This window comes from Balaenoptera borealis (genome assembly GCF_965194805.1).
Source record: "Balaenoptera borealis genome assembly, chromosome: 3".
NCBI lineage: Eukaryota > Metazoa > Chordata > Mammalia > Artiodactyla > Balaenopteridae > Balaenoptera > Balaenoptera borealis.
Window position 1 is genome coordinate 184014720 of NC_138866.1, and position 10536 is coordinate 184025255.

Genomic DNA, 10536 nt, shown 5'->3' on the forward strand with positions numbered 1-10536 from the left:
AATTTATTATATATTTTAAAGAATAATAGAATTTAAAGCAGGAGTTAAAGAAGTACAGCACAGCTACAATAAAGTAATTCACTGGAATTCAAATATCTGCAATCATTTAATCCAGGGGCTAGCAAACTACAGCCTTCAGGCCAAATCTGGACCCTGAACTGTTTTGTAAATAAAGTTTTATTGGAACACAGCTATGCTCATTCAATTACGTATTGTCCATAGCTTCTTTAATACTATGACTGCAGAACTGAGTAATTGAGACAAAGACCATGTGGCTTACAAAGTCTAAAATATGTACTATCTGGCCCTTTACAGAAAAGCCTGCTGACTCCTAGTGCTTGTAATTCAATAAACATTAGCTATCATCATCATTGTTATCATACATTGTCATCGTCCCTGTTCTTGTCGCCAATGGGATGCAAGTGGAAAGCAATTTTCCCTTGATAAAAGAGCAGACACCTAAACCTATAAAATTACTATTCCTAATCTTTACATGAACACTGTCATTGGCAGGTGAAGAGAAACACATACTCTTCTCCTTATCTGAGTCAGTATCAATACTAACAGAGAAACTTGCCTTGTATTAGAATGCATTTATCTGCCATCCAAGTCCACACGTATAATCTTTACATAATTGCAAAGATATGATACATTTAAAAATCTTTTAGATAACCATTAACCAAAATCAGCTTAAAATAAAATATGGACAAAAAGCAAAAATTAGGCTCGATTTATTATGTGAAATTAATTGTTAGTGGTGTTTAGGAACCATATTGGCTATTACTAAAAAGCTTAAATCTGTATTTCTACAGAGGAGTACAGTGTTCTGGGGTCCTCAGAAAAAAAGGATAATCCAGGAAAGGAAGGTGTCTGTTTTTGCCTCCTTTCATTTTAATTTCTTCTTGACTTTCTTGGATATGATGATTTGAGTCTTTCTTGAATTCTGGGAAATTCTTAACCATTATATCTTTAAGTATTTCCTTGCCCCGTTCTCTTTCTTCCTTCCTTCTGGGACTGGGATTATATGTGCAGTACTCCAAGTCTATGTCTTTTAATTCCCTTTCACAGTTTCCATTCCCATTATCTCTCTTGAACAGTGTCTATTGAATAGCCAATCCATTGTATCTCTAATTTTATTTATTAAAATTTTAATTTTTAGAAGCTGTGTTTAATACTTTTTTAATGCCAGGTTATTTTTTAGTCATAGATCTGATTACCTTTTTGATTTACTTCTGCAAATTAAGCTTACTTAGTTTGTATTCCAAATCCAAAAAGTTAAACACTTTTAGTCTTTCAAGTCTGATTCTATTATTTATTATTTCTGCTGACTCTCACTCATGGTGGCTTATTTCCTCATATGTTTTGTGTCTTTTGATTGTGCGTTAATATTTGTTGTAAATTTACCTCCTATAATTCTTTGAAATCTGTGTTTTAAGTTGGGTTCCTTCAGAATGGATTTATATTTGCGTCTTCCAGGTACCTAGGGACACACAGGTAGCATGAATTTGTGCCTTAAAACTGTAAGAGGACCTGCTTGTTGTTGGGAATTTTCAGTAAAACTTTACCTAACAACCTGCTTCCAGCCAGAGCCAAGGCTGAAATAGGTAAGTTCCATTACTATCTTACTTGAGGGGTTTGGGTTACCAGATTTAGCCAATAAAAATACAGGATGCTGGTTAAAAGTGAATTTCAGAAAAACAACAAATTTTTTAGTTTAAGTATATCCTTTTTCAAGAAATGGATCATTTTGTAATTCATCCAGCATAGTGCTTCCTTTCAGGGTATTCACTTTATGTGGTGGTCTCTGCCCTGACTTTCCACCTTGCATGGGCCCTAAGCTATAGCTGATGTACCCCTCCAGTCTAGAGAAATCAGCAAATGCCTTCAGGATAGCTTGTGCTGTAGTATATGCTTTTCTGGATTCATGCTTTCTTATCCTTGTTTTCTTTTGTTTTCTATTTTTCTTCCTTCCTTCTCTCCCCTCCTTCCTTCTTTCTCCCTGAGGATTTCTCTTGTTTTACTATTATTGAACTTTGCTTTAAATATTAGTGGGAGAAAAGTTACTTAAGACATCAAATGCTTGCCACTGTTGTATCCTGAGCTTTGTGTGTTCAGTAAAGCCTAGGGGAAAAGTCCATAATTACCACAAAGTGAGCCTGTAGGTCTTCTTTATCTTGCCAGTTTGGAATGGTTTACACCAATATAAAGAATAAATTTTAAAGCAATATATCCAAATTCCATTCAATCAAAGTTTTTGGAAATGAAGAAAAATGCATGATTTTACAATATTCAGTACCAAGCTCCTTGTTTTAATGTGTATGTTTCTATGTTTAAAGAATGTTCTTGGCCAGAAAGTTAATAAGTTTAAAAGTCATTCCAATTTTTCAGTTGAGAGAATATACATATGAGAAAATACAGGTGGTTTTATGGGTGACAAGATTTGAGAAGATAGACCCAAGAACTAAAATATGTATGATGATGAGTATGATAAAAATTGGAAAAATTTAAAATATGGAAACATGGGTCCTGTGCCTTATAACCCATTGTTTGTTTGGTTTTTTTTTTTCTTTATGTCAGAAAGCTTGTAAGAATTCTTTGTCATTCTTGTAAAATTTCAGGAGGATGTGGCTAAATATCAGTCTGTTAAAACGTATCGATATTAGATGGGGAGATTTCCTCTGTTACTGCTTTCATTACCATCTCTGTTCTCTTCCTGGAATTGTATTCATCCTGGTGGACGGATCCTACATCTCTCTCAACCTGTCAGTCATATTTTCTTTCACTTTTTTATCTGTCTGGAAGTTTATGTTGACTTAGCTTCTTAATTCATGAATATGATCTAAATAAAAAGAAATCAGCTTCAGATATATCTAAATTCTCACTGAATGTTTTATATTTCTCTTGTCACAGTTAAGATATATTAACTGAAAGAGACTTACTCATTAATAAATGTTTAATAATTTTCCTAAATTTTATAAAAAGCTTACTTATCAAAAAACCCAATGAGCTATAGAGGTTGGCTAATAATGGATACTCATTTCATAAATGACTCATAAATAACAAAAGTAACTAGTGGCAGAGTAGGGTTAAAATATACTGACTGTGAATTGGGTCTAAATGAGTCCACAGTGGGTAAGTACTCTTATCAGCCTACTCCAAAATGAAAATATCCACTTCTAACAAATATATTTTACTTCCCTTTACAATAGTAGCAGTTAATGAATCTTTTAATTACACTTATACATTATTCTCATCAGCCCAGCTCCCAATGGAAATATCAACTTTTAACAAATACCTGTCTTACTAATAAAGGCTAACTTAAATATATAGACAAACACTTAAAACTTAAAGATACCTAGTCCAACCTCTTAATTTTTTTTTTTTTGGATATTTTTATTTTTTATTTATTTATATTTAAATTTTTAAATTTATTTTTATTTTTGGCCGCATCCGGTCTTCGTTGCTGTGCGCGGGCTTTCTCTAGTTGCAGTGAGCAGGGGCTACTCTTTGTTGCGGTACGCGGGCTTCTCACTGCAGTGGCTTCTCTTGTTGCGGAGCACGGGCTCTAGGCCCATGGGCTTCAGCAGTCGTGACACACAGGCTCAGTAGTTGTGGCTCGCGGGTTCTAGAGCGCAGGCTCAGTAGCTGTGGTGCACAGGCTTAGTTGCTCCGTGGCATGTGGGATCTTCCCGGACCAGGGCTCGAACCCGTGTCCCCTTCATTAGCAGGTGGATTCTTAACCACTGTGCCACCCGGGACGCCCCCTCTTCGTTTTAACAATGAGAAATCTGAATCACAAGGATTAAATGATTTGTCTAAGATAACAGTGAGAAACACGGTTTCTTGATTCCTACCTCATTCATAAACAATCCATTGTCTTAACCACCAGCATGACTGGTCTTGGTGACAGTGAGATGTGCCTTGGGAACAAGCCAGGCTTATTAGAAAAGAAAATGCTGGGCACAGAGCTGCTTCTGGGTAAACCACACCAAAATAATCATCGGAACTCTGCAGAGCCCAGGCTATTAGAGACGCCAGGCACCAAGCTCGTGAAGGTAGTAAATCAGAGAAAGGGATAGGGAGCTGTTACTAAAAAGGGCTCTAGGCACCATCAGACACATAAATAAAATCAGTCTGTAATGTGGCCCTACAGTCTCTGTGCCAAACCCACACCTACTTTTCTCTTATTCACTTCTCTCTCAAGGCCTCTTTCTCTTCTCTGTCTCCTTTCCCCATCACTACTCCCTCGAACTCTAATTTTTAAAAAATATTTATTTATTTATTTGGCTGCGCCTGGGCCTTAGTTGCAGCAGGTGGGATCTTCGTTGCCGCGTGTGAGATCTTTGCTGCGGCATGCAGGCTCTTAGTTGCAGCACGCATGTGGGATCTAGTTCCCTGACCGGGGATGGAACCCGGCCCCCTGCATTGGGAGCATGGAGTCTTAACCACTGGACCACCAGCAAAGTCCCTCGAAATCTAATTTTAACTAGATTATATTTCCATCAGTATTTTTTTTTTTAATGTGGCAGGGGAGAGGGTAAAAAGTATACAACACATAGGCAGCGTAATTTCCGCTAAGTCCTGAATTCCTTAAACTTGATCTTAGCTATGTAATTTAGTAATTTTCCCTATATATTTAATTTAAGGGTAAAGTTTAAAGCTTTAAAAATAAGCTTTATTTTTTCCCCTTAAAAGAATTATAAGGTTGCTGCATTATGCACCTCATGTTCCACATTTTGGAAAAAAAATTTGAAGAAAAATAAAGATTATTAAACTTACCATACATTTATAAGACTGGAAGTATCTCTTTCTATGAATCTTGCTAATTAGAGGATTAAGTACCTTTAAAGAAATAATCTTTAAAGAAGTGCCTCTACTGTGAAATTTATCAGATAGAGGCTTAAGTATCTGTAAAGGAATAAGAAAATAGCAGAAGCCTACTCTCTAATTTCTTTTTCTTCTTCTAACATGTACTTTCCTCTAAATATGTAATATTCTGCCTTGACGGAGCATTAACTTAGCGCTTGGACTGTGCCTGGCGGTGGCAACCGACACGTCAATGATATGAAAGGACTGTTTACTCTCATCACATTGCCAAAAGGTAATGAAACTGAGAATTTCCTAGTGGTTTTGACGGCACGTGAGTACAGGCCAATTTACAGTTACTCCATGACCCTATTTTAGTCCCCTGTTGATAATGGAGTCCCCACTGTGTTGTTTCTTTTAAAAATCTCATACTTTTGAGTAAGTTGACATTCAGTGTGTGATATGTCCATTTCTAGATGTAGTGTTATTAAAGAAATTATCATCTGAAAGTGTGAACACATAAAATCGTACCTCTAGCTTCTTGAGGGAATGGTCGTCCGGACCGTAGGAGTTTGCTTCCAGGGCTGCTTAGCCCCTTTCTGCAAAGCAGGAAAGTTCCAGCTCAGACTCTGGAATAATTCAGATCCTCTGTAAGTGGTAGACAAAGAACCCTAAGTCCACAGATCACCAGCCCAACAGCGGATCAGACTCTAACTACTGATAGTGTCTGACCGTTTACCCCAATATTTCCAGGAGATCACTTCCTCATTTACAGCTTGCCTTCTTCTTCGAAGGTGGGAAACTTGATTGCTGCTTTTCTCCCTGTGACTCACTGCCTCACCCCCTGCACACTGGGTACCCCCCTATCCCCATCACATCCAGCTGAGTGAATGGTTTGCGCCTCTGAACATCACTGTTTAGTGACTAATATCCCTAGACCTCCTCTTTCTTTTGGAGCTCTTCCAGTGGCCTGGGATTTGGACACCCACCCGCCTCACTGACCGCAGCCTGGCAGAGCTACGGTTCATCACCTCCAAGGACTGTGCTTGTCTGCACTAGATCCAACCACTATCTATCCTGACATCTTTACGGCGTTCCCCAAATGAGAGATCTGGCAGCGGGGACTCTGCAGAGAAGCCCTGCTAAGAACACTGGCTTCCGAACCGTCACCGTATGGGCAAAAGCCAGCTCCCTAGTCCAGTGGTGGCAGAGGTCCCGAGACGCGTGGGGCATGGGGGCAAAGATGGCCCATCAGAAGGTGACCTTCTCGTGCAGCAGCAAAGGCCAACTTGAAGCTCTCTCAGCCTATAAACCAGTCTATAAAAATAATTAAATAAGCCTTCAGAGTAACAGCCATTAGCGCTGGAGAGTCAAACAGGCATCCGGCACCCAACATCCTGAACCGGTGTCTTTCCGAGGCAGAAGGGAAGTGACGCACCTACTGCATTCTGAAATGAAAGCAGAAGTTACTCTGCGGCCGAGCTATAGCTTAACGTTTTCAGCAAGACGTGGATCCTTTATTTGCTCTCCACTCAACGATGCTCTGACTGCAAGTCCTGTTCACAGTGAAGGGGAACTGAGACCAGGGTCCAGAAACTAAGCCCCACACTTGCCTTGGGTCGAGCCACTGTTTCAGGTAAAATCTGGGGTTGCCCTGACTAAATAATGCAAAGTATTGTGTGTTGCAGCCATAAGAATGCGCCTCTCAGACCTCCTAGTGCAGGAGGTATAAGCGGCCTCCAGCCCCGGCCCCTGGCATGCTGGCAGCCAGGCCAAGCTTCCCAAGGGCTGCTCCGGGCGGTGCCCGGGCATGGCAGGGATGCCAAGGGGGCCCACAACTGGGAGGCAAGGCCTCCTCCCACGGGTGACTCCGGCTCAAAGACCCTTTCAACCTGGTGGGATTTTCTTAGAGCCGCACAGCAGTCTACAGCTCTCCTCCACACCTTTCCTCCCCCTCCTGTCCTCCCCCTCCATCCGCTTTCCCTCCATCCCTCCTTCCCGCCCCCCTTCATGGGTGTCAGACCTGCATCAAGTCTGCTGGCTCTTCCCACCCCCTCCTGCTCCCTCCCCATCGCCCCTCACAGGTGTTTTCGCCAGTACCTCTCTTATGAATACATCTAATCGCTTCTTGGCATCTGCTTCTCAGAGGACCGGGACTAAATCACTATTTAGCTATTTTGTTTTGCATGTGCAATTTGGAACCAAACATACTTTCTGAATTCAGATATCATTCATTAGAAGGAGAAAGACTTAGTAATGAAAGAATGTGAATGTGAACTACATATATTGACCAATTAACTCTGTTGACCTAAACGTGTAGAAAAGCATTTCAGTTCTGAGTAACTTAAAATGTCTAGAGCAAGGTGCTCTAGACTTGAAGAGCTCTCACAGGAGCCACAAGGAAAGAGGTGAGACCAGGCAGCCTCCCCGTCCTACGTGCACTGGAATGAACTTGTAGAGGAGGTGCTGTAACAACTGAGAAAGCGCAGACTGCCTCACGGCTTGGCTGGGGGTGCACAGGGCTCTGAGGGACACACTGTCCCTCGTTACCTCGTCACTCATCCACACACCAAAGTCCACTTAGCCCCCACTCCACAGCGAGCTCGCCTTCAAGGATGACAGAGGCAGGCCTTTCCAACTCATCACTTTGCCATTTCCCTTTCGCTGGTGTAAAAAAAATCAAGAATCAGAAACCTCAATTAAACAGAGTTAGGAGACCAGCAGGGGGCACTCTCACGCACTGTGATGGCAGCAGAGCCCAGCAGGAAGAAGACAGGCTCCCCCTCTTTCCTGGCGAGGACTCAGCCAACAACAAGCCCTGGGCTCTGTTTGCTTCGGCCCTAGTAAGTCTTCTCTTCCCCCCTATAAAAGTGGCCTCCTCCCCTTGCTGTGCAGGGCCTTGCATGTCGTTCCCCATGGTTACAGACCTCGAATTGCAACTCTCTGCTGATCTCAAATAAACCCATCTTTGCAGGAGAAATATCTGGTCAATACTAGGAACACAGGTGTCCATCCATGTGTCTACCTTCTGAATGCCTGAGTTTTCAGACAGTATCCAGGAATCTACTTGACCTTTATCTGTTGTTAAAGTTTCTTTGTAAAAAGTAAGTATATGGGATTTGGTTATAGTTTGCTTTATATTTTTCTATTTGTTTGAAATTTGTCATATTAAAATTAGGTAAAAGTGAAAAGTGATCTCATAGACCGAAAAAATGTTTTCCCTTTTTTATGTGGAAATAACTTCACACTTACAGAAAAGTTGAAAGAATAAGAATAGTACTTTCTGATCTTTTGTTGTTAGTGTATAGGAATGCAAGAGATTTCTGTGCATTAATTTTGTATCCTGCTACTTTACCAAATTTTTTGATAAGGTCTAGTAGTTTCCTGGTGGCATCTTTAGGATTTTCTATGTATAGTATCATGTCATCTGCAAACAGTGACAGTTTTACTTCTTCTTTTCCAATTTGTATTCCTTTTATTTCTTTCTCTTCTCTGATTGCCGTGGCTAGGACTTCCAAAACTGTGTTGAATAAGAGTGGCAAGAGTGGACATCCTTGTCTTGTTCCTGATCTTAGTAGAACAGCCAAAGCAATCTTGAGAAAGAAAAATGGAGTCGGAGGAATCAGGTTCCCCGACTTCAAACTATACCACAAAGCGACAGTAATCAAGATGGTATGGTACTGGCACAAAAACAGAAATATAATCAATGGTACAGGATAGAAAGCCCAGAGATAAACCCACACACATATGGTCACCTTATCTTTGATAAAGGAGGCAAGAATGTACAATGGAGAAAAGACAGCCTCTTCAATAAGTGGTGCTGGGAAAACTGGACAGCTACATGTAAAAGAATGAAATTAGAACACTTCCTAACACCATACACAAAAATAAACTCAAAATGGATTAAAGACCTAAATGTAAGGCCAGACACTATAAAACTCTTAGAGGAAAACATAGGCAGAACATTCTATGACATACACCACAGCAAGATCTGTTTGACCCACCTCCTAGAGTAATGGAAATAAAAACAAAAATAAACAAATGGGACTTAATTAAACTAAAAGCTTTTGCACAGCAAAGGAAACCATAAACAAGACAAAAAGACAACCCTTAGAATGGGAGAAAATATTTGCAAATGAAACAACAGACAAAGGATTAATCTCCAAAATATACAAAAAGCTCATGGAGCTCAATATCAAAAACACAAACAATCCAGTTAAAAAATGGGCAGAAGAACTAAATAGACATTTCACCAAGGAAGGCATACAGATGGCCAAGAGGCACATGAAAAGATGCTCAACATCACTAATTATTAGAGAAATGCAAATCAAAACTACAATGAGGTATCACCTCACGCTGGTCAGAATGGCCATTATCAAAAAATCTAGAAACAATAAATGCTGGAGAGGGTGTGGAGAAAAGGGAACCTTCTTGCACTGTTGGTGGGAATGTAAATTGATACAGCCACTATGGAGAACAGTATGGAGGTTCCTTAAAAAACTAAAAATAGAGCTACCATATGACCCAGCAATCCCACTCCTGGGCGTATACCCTGAGAAAACCATAATCCAGAAAATCATGTACCACAATGTTCATTGCAGCTCTGTTTAGAATAGCCAGGACACGGAAGCAACCTAAGTGTCCATCGACAGATGAATGGATAAAGAAGATGTGGCACATATATACAATGGAATATTACTCAGCCATAAAAAGAAACGAAATTGAGTTATTTGTAGTAAGGTGGATGGACCTAGAGTCTGTCATACAAAGTGAAGTAAGTCAGAAACAGAAAAACACCGTATGCGAACACATATATATGGAATCTAAAAAAAAAAAAAAAATGGTAGTGATGAATCTAGTTGTAGGGCAGGAATAAAGAGGCAGACATAGAGAGTGGACTTGAGGACATGGGGTGGGAGGGGGAAGCTGGGACGAAGTGAGAGAGTGGCATGGACATGTATACACTACCAAATGTAAAATAGTTGGCTGGTGGGAAGCAGCCGCATAGCACAGGGAGATCGGCTCAGTGTTTTGTGACCACCTAGAGGGGTGGGATAGGGAGGGTGGGAGGGAGGCTCAAGAGGGAGGGGATATGGGGACATGTGTATGCATATGGCTGATGCACGTTGTGGTACAACAGAAACTAACACAGTCTTGTGAAGCAATTATACTCCAATAAAGATCTTTTAAAAAAGAAAAAGTATAGTACTAAGAACATCCACATTGTTCCCTTATTATTAACATTTTACTTCATTCACTTTATCATTTGCTCTATCTCTTCCAAATATTTTTTCCTGAATTATATGAGAGTAAGTTACATACACTAAGGCTCTTTATCTCCATATACTTCACTGTTTATTTCCTAACAATTGCACAGTTATTAACTTCAGTAAATTTAACACCATGCAATGCTTTTACCTAATCTAATCTATCATCGGTAACAGTATTCCAGTTTTGTCATTTAAATCAATAATGTCCCTTATAGAAATTTTTTCCCCTCCAGTACACAATTTAATTTAGTTGTCATGTCTCTTTCAGTCTCCTTTTAATCTAGAACATTTCTATAGCTTTCCTTGAAATGTTTGAAAAGTACAGCTCCCCACCCCCTTTTTAAAATAGAATATTCCTCACTTTGCTTTTGCCTAGTTTCCTCATGATGAGATGCAGGTATACATTCTTGACCAAAATACTACACAGGTAATGTACCTTCTCAGGAGCACTTCTGGAGGA

General features: G+C 40.0%; 1 long non-coding RNA gene across 1 annotated transcript in view; it reads right to left on the reverse strand.

Moving 5' to 3' along the window:
• The window catches only part of LOC309626313, a 17279-nt gene extending 7959 nt beyond the window's left edge, over positions 1–9320 (reverse strand). Inside the window, exon 1 of the long non-coding RNA XR_014243110.1 lies at positions 83–9320. This is a non-coding gene — a long non-coding RNA (uncharacterized lncRNA). The remainder of the gene's footprint in view (positions 1–82) is intronic.
• Between the last annotated feature and the right edge of the window lie 1216 nt (positions 9321–10536).